Raw genomic sequence first — 23,577 nt, forward strand, 5'->3', positions numbered from 1 at the left:
AGGGTTGTCTAAAAGCGATTTACACCCTCACGGGTGCTGCACAAAGGCCTACTATTGCAGCTACATAGGCGGCAGAGGCTATTGAAGCATGGGCCTTGGAGTTAGAAGCTGAAATCTCCTCTGACCATGCTAGACAATGCTTGTCATATATTGTCACAGTTTCTCGCTGTATTAAAGAGTCGGCTTCTGATGCCGGTATCCTAGCAGCCAAGGCCTCTACTACGTCAGTCCTGGCTCGCAGGATATTGTGAGATCCTGGTCTGTGGATCTGGACTCTAGAAAACCCCTGGAGGTACTCCCTTTCAAGGGGGATATTCTGTTTGGGGAGGACTTAAATAAGATAGTGGCTGACTTGGCTACTGCCAAAACTGCCTGTCTGCCTAATACAGCTCCTTCTGTGTCGAAGGCCAAAGGCACGTCCTTTCGCCCCTTTCGTCCTTCAGGTAAAGCAAAAAGTCAGGCGTACCATAAGCAGGCCCGCACTTCCAAACCTGGTAAGCCGAAGCCCAAAAGAGCCTGGGCTGCCCGTCAGCCAGCAGCCAAGACCGATAAGCCTGCTGCATGACGGGGCAGGCCTCCCCCTGGGGGATCCCAGGGTGGGGGGCCGGCTTCTAGGGTATACCCAGGAATGGTTGAAGACCACTTCAGATGCCTGGGTACGGGAAGTCGTCACTCGAGGTTACGCCATAGCCTTCAAAAACCGACCCCCTCATCGATTTTGCCAGATAGACGTCCCGTCGGACCAGACAAAGGCAAACACTCTGCATTCGGTGGTACAGACCCTCCTGGATACAGGAGTCGTAGTACAGGTGCCTCTTGCTCAGAGGGGCCGGGGGTACTATTCTCCGCTGTTTCTAGTCCCGAAACCGAATGGGTCCTCCCGGCCCATTCTCAACCTCAAGGCACTGAACAAGTTTGTGAAGGTTTCCAAGTTCCATATGGAAACCCTTCGCTCTATAGTTCTGGCCTTGGAACCTGGGGACTACATGGTCTCCCTGGACATATAGGATGCCTACCTGCATATTCCTATAGCAGTGTCACATCAACAATACCTGAGGTTCGCTATTGGCAACCTCCATTACCAGTTTCGGGCGTTACCTTTTGGTTTAACAACGGCTCCGCGAGTCTTCACCAAAGTTATGGCGGTGATGACGGTGGTACTCCGCCGTCAAGGGGTCAGGATACTGCCGTATCTCGACGACTTGTTAATCCTGGCAAATTCCCCAGATCTTCTCCTGCGTCATCTGGATATGACAGTCCGGTTTCTACAAGCCCACGGGTGGCTCATTAACTGGAAGAAATCCTCCCTGGTCCCTGCTCAGAGCATGGTGCATCTGGGAGCGCTGTTGGACACTCAAAACTAGAGGTTGTTCTTGTCTCAGGAGAAAGTCCTAAAACTTCAGGACAGGATTCGTTGCTTCCTTTCTCGTCCGCAAGTGTTGATACATTCGGCAATGCAGGTACTGGGCCTCATGGTATCAGCATTCGACATGGTGGAGTATGCTCAATTCCATTCTCGCCCCCTCCAGAAGCTGATTCTTGCCAAGTGAGATGGCCTGCCTCACCGGATCAGGTCTCAAATGATCTCTTTGACTCCGGAGGTCCGTCTGTCGCTGCTCTGGTGGCTCCAGGACCGACAATTGTGCAGAGGCCGTCCCTTCTGGATATCCAACTGGGTCCTGTTGACGACAGTTGCCAGTCTAAGAGGTTGAGGCGCGGTGCTGGAGCAGCACTCCTAGCAGGGTCGGTGGACCAAGAAGGAATCTCTCCTCTCGATCAACATTCTGGAATTGCGGGCGGTCTTCAATGTGTTGAACCTAGCCCAGCATTTGATTCAGAACTGTCCTGTTCAAGTACAGTCGGACAACGCCACCACAGTGGCTTACATAAATCATCAAGGCGGCACTCGAAGCCGTTTGGCAATGAAGGAAGTCTCACGGATTCTACATTGGGCAGAACGCCATCTACCGGCAATATCGGCAATATTCATTCCGGGAGTCCTGAATTGGGAAGCGGACTTTCTCAGTCGTCAGGACGTGCATGCCAGCGAGTGGGGCCTCCATCCAGAAGTGTTTCAACTCATCGTGGAAAGGTGGGGTCTTCCAGATGTGGATCTGATGGCGTCTCAACAAAATCACAAGGTTCCAGTCTTCGGAGCAAGGACAAGGGATCCTCAAGCAGCATTCGTGGATGCGCTGGCAGTGCCGTGGAGGTTTCGGCTGCCGTACGTGTTCCCTCCGGTGTCACTCCTGCCCAGGGTAATTCGGAAGTTCAAGCAAGAAAAAGGAAATCTGCTTCTCATAGCTCCGGCGTGGCCCAGACGGCACTGGTTCTCAGACCTGCAAGGCCTATCGTCAGAGCGTGCACTTCTACTTCCACAACGCCCAGACCTCCTTGTTCAGGGCCCCTGTGTCTACCAGGACCTAGCCGGCTGTCTTTGACGGCGTGGCTCTTGAAGCTTCCGTCTTAAGAGCTAAGGGATTTTCTGAAGAGGTCATTAAAACTATGTTGCGGGCCCGGAAACCGGCTTCTGCTCGGATTTACCATCGGGTCTGTCATTCCTACTTTGTTTGGTGCGCATCTAACCATTATGACGCTTCCAAGTTTAGTACAGCCAAACATTTTGCTTTTCTACAGCAGGGCCTAGATTTAGGCCTGCGTCTGGCCTCACTCAAGGTTCATATTTCTGCCTTGTCTGTGTGGTTTCAGAGAAAAATTGCGACTTTACCTGATGTTCATACTTTCACTCAGGGTGTGTTGCGTATCCAACCTCCCTATGTCCCGCCTGTGGCTCCTTGGGACTTGTCGGTGGTTTTGGAGGCATTACAAAAGTCTCCATTTGAACCTCTTGGTTCAGCTGACCTTAAGTGGCTTTCCCTTAAGGTGGTGTTTCTGTTGGTTATTGCCTCTGCTAGAAGAGTGTCGGATTTGGGTGCCTTGTTTTGTAGTTCTCCATATCTGATTTTTCACCGTGACCGGGCGGTTCTTAGGACTCGTCCCGGATATTTGCCTAAGGTGGTTTCTTCGTTCCACCTTAATCAGGAGATTGTGGTTCCAGCTTTTGTCTCTCCTGATTTGTCTCCCAAAGAGCTGTCTTTGGATGTGGTACGGGCTCTCCGTATCTATGTGAAGAGAACTGCTTCTATTCGAAAGTCTGATTCTCTCTTTGTTTTGTTTGGATTTCACAAACGTGGCTGGCCTGCTCACAAGCAGACCCTGGCCAGGTGGATCAGAATAGTGATTGCGCATGCTTATGTGAAGGCTGGTCTGGCAGCTCCTGTTCACATTACGGCCCATTCTACTCGGTCTGTTGGACCTTCTTGGGCAGCCCAACGTGGTGCCTACCCTTGATCAATTGTGCAAGGCGGCTACGTGGTCCTCAGGGAACACGTTCATAAGGTTCTATGCCTTCGATACTGCCGCTTCCCAGGATGCTTCCTTTGGACGCCGGGTTCCTGTGCCCGCTACAGTGCGTCCCCTCCCATAAGGAACTGCTTTAGGACATCCCCATTGTCCAGACTTGTGGAGCCCAGTGTACCCTGCAGCAGAAAACGAGTTTTATGGTAAGAACTTACCCTTGTTAAAACTCTTTCTGCGAGGTACACTGGGCTCCACAAGGCGCCCACCCTGACGCACTTAGCTTCTTTGGGTTGATATGGCATTAGCCTCTGACACTTCTCTTGTCGTGAGAGTGTGGTGTATGTGCTACTAACCGTTGTCGTCTCTTTTCCTGCTACTGCATTGGGCTGGTTAACTAAACTGAGCTCCTGTGCTGGGAGGCGGGGTGATATAGGAGGCAGCGCTATGCATCTTGGGAAGAAGGTCAAAGCTTTGAGCCTGTTGGTGCCTCGGATCAAGATCCTACTCTACACCCATTGTCCAGACTTGTGGAGCCCAGTGTACCTCGCAGAAAGAGTTTTAACAAGGGTAAGTTCTTACCATAAAACTTTTTTTTTTTGTAGGATATTTGTCCTAGTTACCTTCCCATAAAAAAAAACATAAGTGTTAAGGGGTATATTCTATTAAAGTCGGATCCATTCCGACATGTATTTGTCGGAATGGATCCGACAACCCCTATTCAATCCCCATCTTAAATCGACTTTTTCAAGTCGAATTAAGATGGGACGCAGAGGAGGAGAAGGGGGGCGAGCCTTGGGGGGACAGCCGGCGTGCATACAGGAGACATCAGCGCTACGATCAGCGCTACCGTAGCGCTGCAGCAGGATGTCACTCAGCCGCCCGACCTCATGGCAGCTTCCACCCGGCTCCAACAGCGTGCTGGAGCCGGGTGGAAGCTGCCCTGAGGTCGGGCGGGTGAGTGACATCCAGCTGCAGCGCTGATCGTAGCGCTGATCTCCTGTATGCCCGCCGGCTGTCCCCCCATTTCCCTGCGGCTCCCCCCCCCCCCCTCGCCTCCTCCGGGTCCATCTCATTCCGACATAATGTTGATGTCGGATTGAGATAGTCGAAAAGGGGGCCAAAACCTGTCGGATTTGGCCCCGCTTTCGACATCAACACGTGGATCGGCAGCTATTCCGCCGATCCACGTGCTTTTCGACAAGTCGAATGCCTCGACTTGTCGAAAAGCTCTGAATAGGTCGAATCAGGATTCGACCTTAAAAAGTCGAAAACTGCCGTCTTTTCGACAGATGGCAGTTTTCGACAGCAATTGAATATACCCCTAAATCTTTTCTGATAGTAAAGGACTGATATTTAACATAGACTGTGGCTTATTTACAATTCCATGGATCATTGGCCCTCATTCCGAGTTGATCGCTAGCTGCCATTGTTCGCTGCACAGCGATCAGGCTAAAAATCGGCACTTCTGCGCATGCGTACGGGCCGCAGTACGCACGCGCGAAGTACTTTCACACAAAACTATGCATTTTTACACAAGGTCGAGCGGCTGATCGGTGAGTGATTGACAGTAACGGGGCGTTTCTGGGAGGTAACTGGCCGTTTTCCGGGAGTGTGCTAAATAATGCAGGCGTGTCAGGTAAAAATGCAGGCGTGTCTGGGTAAACGGGGGAGTGGCTGGCCGAACGCAGGGCGTGTTTGTGATGTCAAAGCAGGAACTAAACTGACTGAAGCGATCGCAAGGTAAGAGTAGGTTTGAAGCTGCTCAGAAACTACATGACAATTTTTACAAGTAGTCCTGCTAACCTTTCGTTCGCACTTCTGCTAAGCTTAGATACACTCCCAGAGGGCGGCGGCCTAGCGTGTGCACTGCTGCTAAAAGCAGCTAGCGAGCGATCAACTCGGAATGAGGGCCATGGTACGGTCTTATCTTTGGGTACATTTTCTGGTATGATGCCAACTGTCGTTATTTTTTTCTGTGTGTAGATCATTTTTCTCATTGTAGAATAGTGGACCCTAGATTGTTTGGAAACGACCTTTTAACCTTTTCCAGGCTGATAATTAACAACAGTTGCTTCCTTTAGCTTAGATTATTGCAGATGACACAAATGTGAACGCTCAGGAGTGTACTTACAGCTTCATACATAACTTTCATTTTAGCTCCAGTAAATATGTTATAAGGTATTTATCACGGTTCTGGTATGAATGGTCGACCATGTTAAGGTCGACAGTCATTAGGTTGACCACTATTGGTCGACATGGACTAATAGTCGACACATGAATATGGTCGCCACGGGACAGGTCGACACATGAAAAGGTCGATATGGATTTTTTAACTGTTTTTGGTGTAATTTTTTCCGTAACATGACCAGGTGCCCCAATTAGTGTATAGCTTTGCTCGCCATGCTGCGGGCAAGGTGCCTTGCTTCGCTACCGCTGCACTCTGCACAGGTTACCATTCCCAATCGTAGTCCACGTGGATGGTAAAGTATGAAAAAGTTAAAAATCTAAAAAAAATTTATTTTAAAAAGCCATGTCTACCTTTTCATGTGTTGACCTGTCACGTGTCAACCATTTGTCCATGTTGACCATGTCAATGTCGACCAATAGTGGTCGACCTAGTGACGGTCATCCTAAGTAGAGTCAACCTGCCAAACAGATACCATTTATCACATGTGATTATATTTATGGAACTCTAGGACTCGGTGAGGGCTTTGAAAGAGGATATACTGTAGCCTATGTTCTTTTTCATCAAAATAACCTCTTCCTAACAGAAAAAGTGATTTAACTTTCAATGTGCTCTTTAGTGTGGTTACTTTTTTCAAAGTACAGCACATGATTAAAGTAGTATATGTAATAAAACAATTAAACTTTATATAGCACTATTAGAAGACTGCACAAGAGACATGTTGCTAATGGGACTGGTTTACCGTTTAACACCACACAAATGCTGATATGCTGGACTACAGCTACACTGATCATGATTCCAACAAGTCTCCAGCGCAAAATACTAAATAGTAGCTATTTTTCTCTGACGTCCTAGTGGATGCTGGGGACTCCGTCAGGACCATGGGGAATAGCGGCTCCGCAGGAGACAGGGCACAAAAGTAAAAGCTTTAGGATCAGGTGGTGTGCACTGGCTCCTCCCCCTATGACCCTCCTCCAAGCCTCAGTTAGATTTTTGTGCCCGGCCGAGAAGGGTACAATCTAGGTGGCTCTCCTAAAGAGCTGCTTAGAGTAAAAGTTTTGTTAGGTTTTTTATTTTCAGTGAGTCCTGCTGGCAACAGGCTCACTGCATCGAGGGACTTAGGGGAGAGAAGTGAACTCACCTGCGTGCAGGATGGATTGGCTTCTTAGGCTACTGGACACCATTAGCTCCAGAGGGAGTCGGAACACAGGTCTCACCCTGGGGTTCGTCCCGGAGCCGCGCCGCCGACCCCCTTGCAGATGCCGAAAAGTGAAGAGGTCCAGAAACCGGCGGCAGAAGACTTTTCAGTCTTCATAAGGTAGCGCACAGCACTGCAGCTGTGCGCCATTGTTGTCAGCACACTTCATAGCAGCGGTCACTGAGGGTGCAGGGCGCTGGGGGGGGCGCCCTGGGCAGCAATGATAGTACCTTATTCTGGCTAAAAATACATCACATATAGCCCCTGGGGGCTATATGGATGTATTTAACCCCTGCCAGGTCTCAGAAAAACGGGAGAAGAAGCCCGCCGAAAAGGGGGCGGGGCCTATTCTCCTCAGCACACAGCGCCATTTTCCCTCACAGAAATGCTGGTGGGAAGGCTCCCAGGCTCTCCCCTGCACTGCACTACAGAAACAGGGTTAAAACAGAGAGGGGGGGCACTTATTTGGCGATATGTATATATATATTAAAATGCTATAAGGGAAAAACACTTATATAAAGGTTGTCCCTGTATGATTATAGCGTTTTTGGTGTGTGCTGGCAAACTCTCCCTCTGTCTCCCCAAAGGGCTAGTGGGGTCCTGTCCTCTATCAGAGCATTCCCTGTGTGTGTGCTGTGTGTCGGTACGTGTGTGTCGACATGTATGAGGACGATGTTGGTGAGAAGGCGGAGCAATTGCCTGTAATGGTGATGTCACTCTCTAGGGAGTCGACACCGGAATGGATGGCTTATTTAAGGAATTACGTGATAATGTCAACACGCTGCAAGGTCGGTTGACGACATGAGACGGCCGGCAAACCAATTAGTACCTGTCCAGGCGTCTCAAACACCGTCAGGGGCGTTAAAACGTCCTTTTACCTCAGTCGGTCGACACAGACACAGACACGACACTGACTCCAGTGTCGACGGTGAAGAAACAAACGTATTTTCCTTTAGGGCCACACGTTACTTGTTAAGGGCAATGAAGGAGGTGTTACATATTTCTGATACTACAAGTACCACAAAAAAGGGTATTATGTGGAGTGTGAAAAAACTACCTGTAGTTTTTCCTGAATCAGATAAATTAAATGAAGTGTGTGATGATGCGTGGGTTTCCCCCGATAGAAAATTATTGGCGGTATACCCTTTCCCGCCAGAAGTTAGGGCGCGTTGGGAAACACCCCTTAGGGTGGATAAGGCGCTCACACGCTTATCAAAACAAGTGGCGGTACCGTCTCCAGATAGGGCCGCCCTCAAGGAGCCAGCTGATAGGAGGCTGGAAAATATCCTAAAAAGTATATACACACATACTGGTGTTATACTGCGACCAGCGATCGCCTCAGCCTGGATGTGCAGCGCTGGGGTGGCTTGGTCGGATTCCCTGACTGAAAATATTGATACCCTTGACAGGGACAGTATTTTATTGACTATAGAGCATTTAAAGGATGCATTTCTATATATGCGAGATGCACAGAGGGATATTTGCACTCTGGCATCAAGAGTAAGTGCGATGTCCATATCTGCCAGAAGTTATTTATGGACACGACAGTGGTCAGGTGATGCAGATTCCAAACGGCACATGGAAGTATTGCCGTATAAAGGAGAAAAAGACAACGTCTTTTCAGCCTCAGTCCTTTCGTCCCCATAAGGGCAAGCGGGCAAAAGGCCAGTCATATCTGCCATGGGATAGAGGAAAGGGAAGAAGACTGCAGCAGGCAGCCCATTCCCAGAAACAGAAGCCCTCCACCGCTTCTGCCAAGTCCTCAGCATGACGCTGGGGCCGTACAAGCGGACTCAGGTGCGGTGGGGGGGGTCGTCTCAAGAGTTTCAGCACGCAGTGGGCTCACTCGCAAGTGGACCCCTGGATCCTACAAGTAGTATCCCAGGGGTACAGATTGGAAATTCGAGACGTCTCCCCCTCGCAGGTTCCTGAAGTCTGCTTTACCAACGTCTCCCTCCGACAGGGAGGCAGTAGTGGAAACAATTCACAAGCTGTATTCCCAGCAGGTGATAATCAAAGTACCCCTCCTACAACAAGGAAAGGGGTATTATTCCACACTATATTGTGGTACTGAAGCCAGACGGCTCGGTGAGACCTATTCTAAATCTGAAATAGTTGAACACTTACATACAAAGGTTCAAATCAAGATGGAGTCACTCAGAGCAGTGATAGCGAACCAGGAAGAAGGGGACTATATGGTGTCCCGGGACATCAGGGATGCTTACCTCCATGTCCCAATTTGCCCTTCTCACCAAGGGTACCTCAGGTTCGTGGTACAGAACTGTCACTATCAGTTTCAGACGCTGCCGGTTGGATTGTCCACGGCACCCCGGGTCCTTACCAAGGTAATGGCCGAAATGATGATTCTTCTTCAAAGAAAATGGACGATCTCCTGATAGGGGCAAGGTCCAGAGAACAGTTGGAAGTCGGAGTAGCACTATCTCAAGTAGTTCTACGACAGCACGGGTGGATTCTAAATATTCCAAAACCGCAGCTGTTTCCGACGACACGTCTGCTGTTCCTAGGGATGATTCTGGACACAGTCCAGAAAAAGGTGTTTCTCCCGGAGAAAAAAGCCAGGGAGTCATCCGAGCTAGTCAGGAACCTCCTAAAACCAGGAAAAGTGTCAGTGCATCATTGCACAAGGGTCCTGGGAAAAATGGTGGCTTCTTACGAAGCGATTCCATTCGGTAGATTTCACGCAAGAACTTTTCAGTGGGATCTGCTGGAAAAATGGTCCGGATCGCATCTTCAGATGCATCAGCGGATAACCCTGTCTCCAAGGACAAGGGTGTTTCTTCTGCGGTGGCTGCAGAGTGCTCATCTACTAAAGGGCCGCAGACTCGGCATTCAGGACTGGGTCCTGGTGACCACGGATGCCAGCCTGAGAGGCTGGGGAGCAGTCACACAGGGAAAAAATTTCCAGGGAGTGTGATCAAGTCTGGAGACTTCTCTCCACATAAATATACTGGAGCTAAGGGCAATTTACAATGTTCTAAGCTTAGCAAGACCTCTGCTTCAAGGTCAGCCGGTATTGATCCAGTGGGACAACATCACGGCAGTCGCCCACGTAAACAGACAGGGCGGCACAAGAAGCAGGAGGGCAATGGCAGAAACTGCAAGGATTCTTCGCTGGGCGAAAAATCATGTGATAGCACTGTCAGCAGTGTTCATTCCGGGAGTGGACAACTGGGAAGCAGACTTCCTCAGCAGGCACGACCTCCACCCGGGAGAGTGGGGACTTCATCGGGAAGTATTCCACATGATTGTGAACCGTTGGGAAAGACCAAAGGTGGACATGATGGCGTCCCGCCTGAACAAAAAACTGGACAGGTATTGCGCCAGGTCAAGAGACCCTCAAGCAATATCTGTGGACGTTCTGGTAACACTGTGGGTGTACCAGTCGGTGTATGTGTTCCCTCCTCTGCTTCTCATAACCAAGGTACTGAGAATTATAAGACGTAGAGGAGTAAGAACTATACTCGTGGCTCCGGATTGGCCAAGAAGGACGTGGCACCCGGAACTTCAAGAAATGCTCACAGAGGACTCATGGCCTCTGTCGCTAAGAAGGGACTTGCTTCAGCAAGTACCAGGTCTGTTCCAAGACTTACCGCGGCTGCGTTTGACGGCATGGCGGTGGACGCCAGATCCTAAGGGAAAAAGGCATTCCGGAAGAGGTCATTCCTACCCTGGTCAAAGCCAGGAAGGAGGTGACCGCAAAACATTATCACCACATGTGGCGAAAATATGTTGCGTGGTGTGAGGCCAGGAAGGCCCCACGAAGAAATTTCAACTCGGTCGATTCCTGCATTTCCTGCAAACAGGAGTGTCTATGGGCCTCAAATTGGGGTCCATTAAGGTTCAAATTTCGGCCCTGTAAATTTTCTTCCAGAAAGAATTGGCTTCAGTTCCTGAAGTCCAGAAGTTTGTCAAGGGAGTATTGCATATACAACCCCCTTTTTGTGCCTCCAGTGGCACTGTGGGATCTCAACGTAGTTCTGGGATTCCTCAAATCACATTTTAAACCGCTCAAATCTGTGGATTTGAAATATCTCACATGGAAAGTGACCATGCTGTTGGCCCTGGCCTCGGCCAGGCGAGTGTCAGAATTGGCGGCTTTGTCTCACAAAAGCCATATCTGATTGTCCATTCGGACAGGGCAGAACTGCGGACTCGTCCCCAGTTTCTTCCTAAGGTGGTGTCAGCGTTTCACCTGAACCAGCTTATTGTGGTACCTGCGGCTACTAGGGACTTGGAGGACTCCAAGTTGCTAGATGTTGTCAGGGCCCTGAAAATATAGGTTTCCAGGATGGCTGGAGTCAGGAAAACTGACTCGCTGTTATCCTGTGTGCACCCAACAAACTGGGTGCTCTTGCTTCTAAGCAGACGATTGCTCGTTGGATTTGTAGCACATTTCAAATTGCACATTCTGTGGCAGGCCTGACACAGCCTAAATCTGTCAAGGCCCATTCCACAAGGAAAGTGGGCTCATCCTGGGCGGCTGCCCGAGGGGTCTCGACATTACAACTCTGCCGAGCAGCTACGTGGTCGGGGGAGAACACGTTTGTAAAATTCTACAAATTTGATACCCTGGCTAAAGAGGACCTGGAGTTCTCTCATTCGGTGCTGCAGAGTCATCCGCACTCTCCCGCCCGTTTGGGAGCTTTGGTATAATCCCCATGGTCCTGACGGAGTCCCCAGCATCCACTAGGACGTCAGAGAAAATAAGATTTTACTTACCGATAAATCTATTTCTCGTAGTCCGTAGTGGATGCTGGGCGCCCATCCCAAGTGCGGATTGTCTGCAATGCTTGTACATAGTTATTGTTACAAAAATCGGGTTATTATTGTTGTGAGCCATCTTTTCAGAGGCTCCGCTGTTATCATGCTGTTAACTGGGTTCAGATCACAGGTTCTACAGTGTGATTGGTGTGGCTGGTAGGAGTCTTACCCGGGATTCAAAATCCTTCCTTATTGTGTACGCTCGTCCGGGCACAGTATCCTAACTGAGGCTTGGAGGAGGGTCATAGGGGGAGGAGCCAGTGCACACCACCTGATCCTAAAGCTTTTACTTTTGTGCCCTGTCTCCTGCGGAGCCGCTATTCCCCATGGTCCTGACGGAGTCCCCAGCATCCACTACGGACTACGAGAAATAGATTTATCGGTAAGTAAAATCTTATTTATTATATTATTGGAATCTTGTGCTGTACTATGAAGGCAGGAAACACACTGCATTATTGCTATACTAGTATTACCCTAGGCTATTACTTCTGTGTATGTTTTTTTTCTTTGTTTTTTTATATATCAATGTCAACTGAACTTGAAGCATCATTCTTGGGTGATAGGCCTTTACTGCCAGCAATAATACTGTGCATGTATAGCCATAAGAACGGGCATGCACAGAACAAATCTGAGATAGCTGGGAGGGGAGGAAAATGCATGTTGTAGGAGAGAGATGAGAAGGAGACAGAAGCGAGTTGCCACCAGCTTGACCTCCTGAGTCCTGTCACCCTCATCGCAACCCATACACACTGTGCCAAAACAGCTAGTGGCCCTCATTCAGATGTGGTTAGAGGTACTATTGCTGCAGCTTACATACAGATGTGCCTCAATACGCCATGCAGCGGGTGATGCCTGGCGTGAGTGAGCTGACAGGTCTCGTACAACTCTGTTAGCGTTGGACTTCTTTTTTTTTTGCCGAAAATGCATCATATTCACATCACTATGTGAATAAGACGCACAAGCATACTCTGCTGATTAAAATGATATGCGGCACGCCTACCTATATTCTCAGTGCGACAGCGGCTCTATCTGCATACATAATGCTACGTTACAGTGTTTTCTAGAAAAGCGTAGCATTTCATTTGCAGATACAGCCACGGTCACACACAGAATATAGGCATGCTGCATATAATTTTAATCAACAAAAGCTGCTTGTGCATCCTATTCACACCATTTTGCGAATAAGGCACATTTTAATGAAAATAGCCGCATGAAAAAATGCTCAGCGCCAAGTCACACCACAGCATGGTGTGACCAGAAGGGCTGTTTAACGAGCAGGGAGGCTAGATGCAAGTGGCCACATCTGTAGAAGCAGCAGCAATAGTACTAATATGGTAATGCAGTATGAGGCGTCACACCTTCTGCTGCATTACTGATCTGAACTGCATCCAAGGATGCAGTATCGGATATTTTCCGGCGCCATCAGGCAACTTGCAGCACCCATGGAGACACACAAACTACTCATCACAGAGGCCAGAAAATCTCCATGCAACAATGGAGATCCCTGATCTCTTCCCTTCCCACTAAACGGCGGCACTGACACTGACATCAGACTATCAATCGCTGACAGTCTAATGCTTCCCTTTCATTGCGTGACCCATTTGGGCACGTGCAGAACGGGTCCTGCGCATGCGCAAAGTATGAACATCGGTACTTTGCGCTCAGGGTGCACCTCCAGGTGATGTTTATGGACTTCTATGGGATCGGGAGGTTGGCCCGACAAATATTAAACAGTACATGAGGTGCGACCCCAGTCATTGCAGGAGCATTAAAGGCCATTTATCGGCTAATACCCAATATCGAGAGAACGGGCCGCTGACTGTATAGGTGTGTACCCAGCTTTAGAAGATTGCATTAGTTATCTGGACTAATCTCTGAAAAGCTAAGCTTTTTAGAACTAGGCAAGTCGCCATCAGCCCTGGCTCCTATCTTGTGTTGCCAGGGGGTTTATAAATGTGTGCATACGTGGGACCACGATCCTGCTCTGCACATGCACAAAAATCAACAAGTCGGCTTCGGGGACTGCATTGCTTGCAGCAGCTAAAAGCTGGGCAGGGCTGCTGTGATAGTAACATTGGGGGTAATTCTGAGTTGATCGCAGCAGGAACTTTGTTAGCAGTTGGGCAAAACCATGTGCACTGCAGGGGGGGCAGATATAACATGTGCAGAGAGAGTTAGATTTGGGTGTGGTGTGTTCAATCTGAAATCTAAATTGCAGAGTAAAAATAAAGCAGCCAGTAATTACCCTGCACAGAAACAAAATAACCCACCCAAATCTAACTCTCTCTGCACATGTTATATCTGCCTCCCCTGCAGTGCACATAGTTTTGCCCAACTGCTAACAAAGTTCCTGCTGCAATCAACTCAGAATTACCCCCTTAGTACCATAGTTAATGAGGCTGAAAAAAAGACAAAATGTCCATCGTGTTCAACCTTACACTAATCTGTATGTAACTATAGTTTAACTATAATGACCCAGATGAAGTTATGTTTTATGTCTAAATAACAACTAACACAAATAGAACACCAAATGTGTGCACCGTTGTCCACACCTAATGCGTGAACAAGTGTGCACACTCCCCAGCGCTGATATTGATCAAGAAATGGAAGTTAAATGATGGTGCAGGCTGCTGCCCCAATTATAAGGATAATTGTATTCCTTATATTACACAGACAACCAAATAATTTGCATAGGAGAAACCCCTTTGCAAATAAAAAGGGGCGCTGACTGCACCAATCAATGGAGACCACACAATTATATCAATCATAAAATTACATAAAATTTATTTTTCTCTGACGTCCTAAGTGAATGCTGGGGACTCCGTCAGGACCATGGGGAATAGCGGCTCCGCAGGAGACAGGGCACAAAAGTAAAAGCTTTAGGATCAGGTGGTGTGCACTGGCTCCTCCCCCTATGACCCTCCTCCAAGCCTCAGTTAGATCTTTGTGCCCGGCCGAGCAGGGTACAATCTAGGTGGCTCTCCTAAAGAGCTGCTTAGAGTAAAAGTTTTGTTAGGTTTTTTATTTTCAGTGAGTCCTGCTGGCAACAGGCTCACTGCATCGAGGGACTTAGGGGAGAAGGAGTGAACTCACCTGCGTGCAGGATGGATTGGCTTCTTAGGCTACTGGACACTAGCTCCAGAGGGACGATCACAGGTACAGCCTGGATGGGTCACCGGAGCCGCGCCGCCGACCCCCTTGCAGATGCTGAAGAGAGAAGAGGTCCAGAAATCGGCGGCTGAAGACTTCCCAGTCTTCTTAAGGTAGTGCACAGCACTGCAGCTGTGCGCCATTGCTCTCAGCACACTTCACACCAACGGTCACTGAGGGTGCAGGGCGCTTGGGGGGGCGCCCTGGGCAGCAATGAAAGTACCTATGCTGGCTAAAAATACATCACATATAGCCCCTGAGGCTATATGGATGTATTTAACCCCTGCCAGGTTGTCAGAAAAACGGGAGAAGAAGCCCGCCGAAAAGGGGGCGGGGCCTATTCTCCTCAGCACACAGCGCCATTTTCCCTCACAGAACTGCTGGTGGGAAGGCTCCCAGGCTCTCCCCTGCACTGCACTACAGAAACAGGGTTAAAACAGAGAGGGGGGGCATTTTTGTGGCGATATTATTACATATTAAGATGCTATAAGGGAAAACACTTATATAAGGTTGTCCCTGTAAAATTATAGCGTTTTGGTGTGTGCTGGCGAACTCTCCCTCTGTCTCCCCAAAGGGCTAGTGGGGTCCTGTCCTCTATCAGAGCATTCCCTGTGTGTGTGCTGTGTGTCGGTACGTGTGTGTCGACATGTATGAGGACGATGTTGGTGAGGAGACGGAGCAATTGCCTGTAATGGTGATGTCACTCTCTAGGGAGTCGACACCGGAATGGATGGCTTATTTAGGGAATTACGTGATAATGTCAACAAGCTGCAAGGTCGGTTGACGACATGAGACGGCCGGCAAACCAATTAGTACCTGTCCAGGCGTCTCAAACACCGTCAGGGGCTTTAAAACGCCCATTACCTCAGTCGGTCGACACAGACACAGACACGGACACTGACTCCAGTGTCGACGGTGAAGAAACAAACGTATTTTCCATTAGGGCCACACGTTACATGTTAAGGGCAATGAAGGAGGTGTTACATATTTTTGATACTACAAGTGCCACAAAAAAGGGTATTATGTGGGGTGTGAAAAAACTGCCTGTAGTTTTTCCTGAATCAGATAAATTAATTGAAGTGTGTGATGATGCGTGGGTTTCCCCCGATAGAAAATTAAAGGCGCTCACACGCTTATCAAAACAAGTGGCGTTACCGTCTCCAGATACGGCCGCCCTCAAGGAGCCAGCTAATAGGAGGCTGGAAAATATCCTAAAAAGTATATACACACATACTGGTGTTATACTGCGACCAGCGATCGCCTCAGCCTGGATGTGCAGCGCTGGGGTGGCTTGGTCGGATTCCCTGACTGAAAATATTGATACCCTTGACAGGGACAGTATTTTATTGACTATAGAGCATTTCTATATATACGAGATGCACAGTATATATTTGCACTCTGGCATCATGAGTAAGTGCGATGTCCATGTCTGCCAGAAGATGTTTATGGACACGACAGTGGTCAGGTGATGCAGATTCCAAACGGCACATGGAAGTATTGCCGTATAAAGGGGAGGAGTTATTTGGGGTCGGTCCATCGGACCTGGTGGCCACGGCAACAGCTGGAAAATCCACCTTTTTACCCCAAGTCACATCTCAGCAGAAAAAGACACCGTCTTTTCAGCCTCAGTCCTTTCGTCCCCATAAGGGCAAGCGGGCAAAAGGCCAGTCATATCTGCCCAGGGGTAGAGGAACGGAAGAAGACTGCAGCAGGCAGCCCCTTCCCAGGAACAGAAGCCCTCCACCGCTTCTGCCAAGTCCTCAGCATGACGCTGGGGCCGTACAAGCGGACTCAGGTGCGGTGGGGGGGGTCGTCTCAAGAGTTTCAGCGCGCAGTGGGCTCACTCGCAAGTGGACCCCTGGATCCTACAAGTAGTATCCCAGGGGTACAGATTGGAAATTCGAGACGTCTCCCCCTCGCAGGTTCCTGAAATCTGCTTTACCAACGTCTCCCTCCGACAGCGAGGCATTATTGGAAACAATTCACAAGCTGTATTCCCAGCTGGTGATAATCAAAGTACCCCTCCTACAACAAGGAAAAGGGTATTATTCCACACTATTTGTGGTACTGAAGCCAGACGGCTCGGTGAGATCTATTCTAAATCTGAAATCTTTGAACACTTACATACAAAGGTTCAAATCAAGATGGAGTCACTCAGAGCAGTGATAGCGAACCAGGAAGAAGGGGACTATATGGTGTCCCTGGACATCAAGGATGCTTACCTCCATGTCCCAAATTGCCCTTCTCACCAAGGGTACCTCAGGTTCGTGGTACAGAACTGTCACTATCAGTTCAGACGCTGCCGTTTGGATTGTCCACGGCACCCCGGGTCTTTACCAAGGTAATGGCCGAAATGATGATTCTTCTTCAAAGAAAAGGCGTCTTAATTATCCCTTACTTGGACGATCTCCTGATAAGGGCAAGGTCCAGAGAACAGTTGGAGGTCGGAGTAGCACTATCTCAAGTAGTTCTACGACAGCACGGGTGGATTCTAAATATTCCAAAATCGCAGCTGATTCCGACGACACGTCTGCTGTTACTAGGGATGATTCTGGACACAGTCCAGAAAAAGGTGTTTCTCCAGGAGGAGAAAGCCTGGGAGTTATCCAAGCTAGTTAGGAACCTCCTAGAACCAGGCCAAGTGTCAGTGCATCAATGCACAAGAGTCCTGGGAAAAATGGTGGCTTCTTACGAAGCGATTCCATTCGGCAGATTTCACGAAATAATTTTTCAGTGGGATCTGCTGGACGAATGGTCCGGATCGCATCTTCAGATGCATCAGCGGATAATCCTGTCTCCAAGGACAAGGGTGTCTCTTCTGTGGTGGCTGCAGAGTGCTCATCTACTAGAGGGCCGCAGATTCGGCATTTAGGACTGGGTCCTGGTGACCACGGATGCCAGCCTGAGAGGCTGGGGAGCAGTCACACAGGGAAGAAATTTCCAAGGAGTGTGGTCAAGTCTGGAGACTTCTCTCCACATAAATATACTGGAGCTAAGGGCAATTTACAATGCTCTGAGCCTAGGAAGACCTCTGCTTCAAAGTCAACCAGTGCTGATCCAGTCGGACAACATCACGGCAGTCGCCCACGTAAACAGACAGGGCGGCACAAGAAGCAGGAGGGCAATGGCAGCAAGGATTCTTCGCTGGGCGAAAAATCATGTGATAACACTGTTAGCGGTGTTCATTCCGGGAGTGGACAACTGGGAAGCAGACTTCCTCAGCAGGCACGACCTCCACCCGGGAGAGTGGAGACTTCATCTGGAAGTCTTCCACATGATTGTGAACCGTTGGGAAAGACCAAAGGTGGACATGATGGCGTCCCGTCTGAACAAAAAACTGGACAGGTATTGCGCCAGGTCAAGAGACCCTCAGGCAATAGCTGGGACGCTCTGGTAACACCGTGGGTGTACCAGTCGGTGTATGTGTTCCCTCCTCTGCCTCTCATACCCAAGGTACTGAGAATTATAAGAAGGAGAGGAGTAAGAACTATACTCGTGGCTCCGGATTGGCCAAGAAGGACTTGGTACCCGGAACTTCAAGAGATACTAAGAAGGGACTTGCTTCAGCAAGGATCATGTCTGTTCCAAGACTTACCGCGGCTGCGTTTGACGGCATGGCGGTTGAACGCCGGATCCTAAGGGAAAAAGGCATTCCGGAAGAGGTCATCCCTACCCTGGTCAGAGCCAGGAAGGAGGTGACCACACAACATTATCACCGCATTTGGCGAAAATATGTTGCATGGTGTGAGGCCAGGAAGGCCCCCACGGAGGAATTTCAACTCGGTCGATTCCTACATTTCCTGCAAACAGGAGTGTCTATGTGCCTCAAATTGGGGTCCATTAATGTTCAAATTTCGGCCCTGTCGAATTTCTTCCAGAAAGAATTGGCTTCAGTTCCTGAAGTCCAGAAGTTTGTCAAGGGAGTACTGCATGTACAACCCCCTTTTGTGCCTCCAGTGGCACTGTGGGATCTCAACGTAGTTCTGGGATTCCTCAAATCACATTGGTTTAAACCGCTCAAATCTGTGGATTTGAAATATCTCACATGGAAAGTGACCATGCTGTTGGCCCTGGCCTCGGCCAGGCGAGTGTCAGAATTGGCGGCTTTGTCTCACAAAAGCCCATATCTGATTGTCCATTCGGACAGGGCAGAGCTGCGGACTCGTCCCCAGTTTCTCCCTAAGGTGGTGTCAGCGTTTCACCTGAACCAGCTTATTGTGGTACCTGCGGATACTAGGGACTTGGAGGACTCCAAGTTACTAGATGTTGTCAGGGCCCTGAAAATATAGGTTTCCAAGACGGCTGGAGTCAGGAAAACTGACTTGCTGTTATCCTGTATGCACCCAACAAACTGGGTGCTCTTGCTTCTAAGCAGACGATTGCTAGTTGGATGTGTAGTACAATTCAGCTTGCACATTCTGTGGCAGGCCTGCCACAGCCAAAATATGTAAATGCCCATTCCACAAGGAAGGTGGGCTCATCTTGGGCGGCTGCCCGAGGGGTCTCGGCTTTACAACTTTGCCGAGCTGCTACTTGGTCAGGGGCACACCCTGGCTGAGGAGGACCTGGAGTTCTCTCACTCGGTGCTGCAGAGTCATCCGCACTCTCCCGCCCGTTTGGGAGCTTTGGTATAATCCCCATGGTCCTGACGGAGTCCCCAGCATCCACTTAGGACGTCAGAGAAAATAAGAATTTACTTACCGATAATTCTATTTCTCGTAGTCCGTAGTGGATGCTGGGTGCCCATCCCAAGTGCGGATTGTCTGCAATACTTGTACATAGTTATTGTTACAAAAATCGGGTTATTATTGTTGTGAGCCATCTTTTCAGAGGCTCCGCTGTTATCATGCTGTTAACTGGGTTCAGGTCACAGGTTGTACAGTGTGATTGGTGTGGCTGGTGTGAGTCTTACCCGGGATTCAAAATCCTTCCTTATTGTGTACGCTCGTCCGGGCACAGTATCCTAACTGAGGCTTGGAGGAGGGTCATAGGGGGAGGAGCCAGTGCACACCACCTGATCCTAAAGCTTTTACTTTTGTGCCCTGTCTCCTGCGGAGCCGCTATTCCCCATGGTCCTGACGGAGTCCCCAGCATCCACTACGGACTACGAGAAATAGAATTATCGGTAAGTAAATTCTTATTTTAAAAAACTTAATTTTCACATACATGTGCTGCAGCACACAAAAATATATATATGTTCAATCAAACAACCATTAATTAAGCATCAAACCAATTCATAGCTCATATAACCCTCAGGTCCAAAAACCATAGCTGCTAAAACAGCAGCAACCAATCAGTTGAAATTCAATTGATAGATGTTTTCAATTAATGACACTTGAACACTTAGTGTTTGAAGATCAGCCCATACCATACAATTCACGATTCAGTGGACATTAATTGAAAACATCTATCAATTGAATTTCAACTGATTGGTTGCTGCTGTTTTAGCATCTATGGTTTTTGGACTTGAGGGTTATATGAGCTATGAATTGGTTTGATGCTTAATTAATCATGGTTGTTTGATTGAACATATATATATTTTTGTGTGCTGCAGCACATGTATGTGAAAATTAAGTTTTTTAAAAATAAATTTTATGTAATTTTATGATTGATATAATTGTGTGGTCTCCATTGATTGGTGCAGTCAGCGCCCCTTTTTATTTGCAAAGGGGTTTCTCCTATGCAAATTATTTGGTTGTCTAAATAACAACTATCATTCATGCTTTATCCAATATACACTTCCTTTAAATGCTATATCCAAATCCTTACTGCCCTTACTGTGAAGAACCCTTTCCTTCGTTGGGTATGACATTTTCTCTCCTCTAACCTCAGAGCGTGTTTGCATGTCCTGTGTAGAGATTTCTCAGTAAACAATTCGCCTGATAGATCCTTGTATTGTAGCTGGGGAGTAGATTCTCAGTGGAGTACATACTGCATACCTCCCAACTGTCCTGCTTTCAGCGGGACAGTCCCGCTATTCGGACCCTGTCCTGCTGTCCCACCCGCGGGCAGCAGTGTTCCGCGGGTGGGGGGGGCAGTTGGGGGGAGGCTTTGATCACCTGCTGCTCTGCTCTGCACGCGCACGGCATGTATTCAGAGCTAGGAGGGGAGCGGGGGCTGCCCAGCTGCTCGGGGAGCGCTGGGCACGCGCCCAAAAGGCAGAAAAACGGGCCGTTTGGCGAGGCCACGCCCACTCGAGTGAGACCACGCCCATCACTAGCGAGGCCACACACCCTTTTCGGGGCGGCGCGCGGCTTTGCCGCGCAAGAGTCTCGCTTTACAGCAGGCAAAAGTTGGGAGGTATGATACTGTGTGTCACATGAGGAGGGTGCATCTCCCCCTGGGACTGCTTGTTTGGCATGTGATGAGCAGAAAGTGCTTTCAGCTGGAAGCCACTGTCACTGCCAGGCAGTCACTGGTGAAGGCACATTTTACTGAGGGGGCTGCAGCACTTTAGCCACCATTGGTGACCACTGAGAATAATGAGGACTGCTAACTGTAGTGTTAGTTTGCGGACACAAGAGATACTGTCCGTATCCCTGATATCTCATATGTTAGGCTTTTCTTACATTGCATGGATACTTAAATCGTTCCTACATGTTTTTCACCTTATGAATAACCCTCTTGATTCCTTTCTTCTATCTCAAAAGGGGTGTGGTATGGAAGGTAGATAGTAATTAGGTCGACAGTGTCAAGGTCGACCACTATTGGTCGACAGTAACTAGGTTGACAGGGTCTTTAGGGCGACATGGTCTAGGTCGACAGGTCAAAAGGTCGACATGAGTTTTTAATGTTTTTTTGGTGTCGTTTTCTTCGTGCAGTGACTGGGAACCCCAATTAGTGCACCGTCTTCGCTCGCCATGCTTCGGGCAAGGTTACTGTTCCCAATTGTAGTCCACGTGGCTCAAAGTATGAAAAGGTTAAAAAAAGAAAAAATCATGAAAAACTCATGTCGACCTTTTGACCTGTCGACCTATAGACCCTGTCGACCTAGTTACTGTCAACCAATAGTGGTCGACCTAGATAGTGTCAACCTAGGTACTTTCGACCTAGAGACCGGATCCCCTCAAAAGATCATGAAGCAAATGTGTGCTCTGTAGTCTGGAGTATAAAATGTGTTCTGCATGAATTATGCTATGAAGAGTCTTTTTGCCTAGGATATGCCCTTCTTTTTCAAAACGTCTTCTTTTCCAGGACGAGCCATCTTTTTCCAAGAAATCCACTTTCCCAGAGTAGGGCCCTAGTTTTCCATCACACGTTCTGCTAGGACAGTCACTTTATTAGTAATTTTTTTTTCCAGAATATGTATGCTGACATTCTCTGTTTTCAGGACTACGTTCCTCGAGTTCAAGAAGTAAAGGAAAATATTTACATATTTTGTAGAGAAAGAATCTCAAGAAGTTATTTTGCCTGCGTTACCCTTAGTAGATTTATTTTTTTTCAATTGGGTGAGGTACTGTAAATCAGTGGTGTTGCTACGGGGGTGCATGGGGTGGGAACCGCTCGGCGGGTGACACCAAAATGCAGATTCCTGCTTAGTGACAAGAACCGGATGCTACACTGTAACATTATGTGCAGCACCCGGCTCCTGTCACAGTGTAGGGGGGACGAGTTTCCACGTCTCTGACCCATGTAGTGACAAAAAACAGGGATTGGGGTGCGAAGCCACCCCTCCTCCTCAAAGTCATGCCCCTCCTGCTAAACCACACTCCCAGCACACACATAGTTACTTCAAGACCGCACCGTCTGTCACTGTGGTAACTAGTGATGCTCCCGGGTAAACCATAGGCCACACGTTTAGAAGGAGTCCAGGGGAAGAGCTATTATTCTTTGTTCTTTATCCTGGAATTCTTAGGGGTGTATTTACTAAAGGTTGATTTTAATCGATTATAAATTGATGTTGAGTTTCAGGGGGTAAAACCCACATTTACTAACATGATTTTTTTTATAATGATTTTTAAATGTTAGTAAATATGTGAGTTAGACCCTGAAAAACCAGCGGGTGCTAATATATTATATTACCGCCTCTCAAAACTTAATGACAATTAATATTCAAAACCGTAGTTTAATAAAATTTTATATAATTTTGTTCACATCGCTAATTTTAACTTAACATGTAACAGTAAGGTATTTTAAAATTAAATAAATAAGTCAAAGTAGATTAGACTTTCATAACTAATCTGCAGCAATCTCTACATTCTTGCTTAATGTGACTGTTGGAATGAGCCTCAACAGTGATAGATACACTTTTGGGGGTAAATTTACTAAGATGGGAGTTCTATTTAAGATGGGATGTTGCCTATAGCAACCAATCAGAGTCTAGGTATTATCTTCTAAAAGGTGCTAGATAAATGAGAAGTAGAATTTGATTGGTTGCTATAGGCAACATCCCATCTTAAATAGAACTCCCATCTTAATAAATTTACCCCTTGGTGTCTTGAGGTACAGGAGCTAGAACATTGGCCTATATTTACGTATGCTTCAGTTTCATGCAGAAACCTATTCATTCCCGGACAAATTATCTTGATGGTGAATATATTCACCTACATTCACCTACATACACTAGGGCTCTCAGGTCCTAAACCTGTAAATCCAGTGATCACAAAGGACAGCACTTATTGGGAGAGCTGTCCTTTGCAATACTAATCGCATTTCTAAGTGGCGGGAAAATTAAATTTAGATTGTAAGCTTGCAAGCAGGGCCTTCCTACCAGTGGCGTATCTATAATGGGTGCAAAGGGGGCCCATACCGCACACACTGCATTCATTTCTTCTATACTTACCACGGGCTCCCTCCCGTCCCGTAGCCGACAGCAGCCCTGTTAGCACTCTGTCTGAGCACTAGAGACCCTGGCACAATGCCAGAGTCTACAGCGCATGCGCAGGTCTCCGAAAAAATGACC

At 48.2% G+C, this 23,577-nt stretch overlaps 1 protein-coding gene across 2 annotated transcripts in view; it reads left to right on the forward strand.

The window, feature by feature from the left end:
- The window catches only part of F12 (coagulation factor XII), a 114,626-nt gene that overhangs the window by 43,895 nt on the left and 47,154 nt on the right, over window positions 1-23,577 (forward strand). The gene's annotated exons all lie outside the window — the stretch shown is intronic.

The sequence above is a fragment of the Pseudophryne corroboree genome, chromosome 6 (assembly GCF_028390025.1).
Source record: "Pseudophryne corroboree isolate aPseCor3 chromosome 6, aPseCor3.hap2, whole genome shotgun sequence".
NCBI lineage: Eukaryota > Metazoa > Chordata > Amphibia > Anura > Myobatrachidae > Pseudophryne > Pseudophryne corroboree.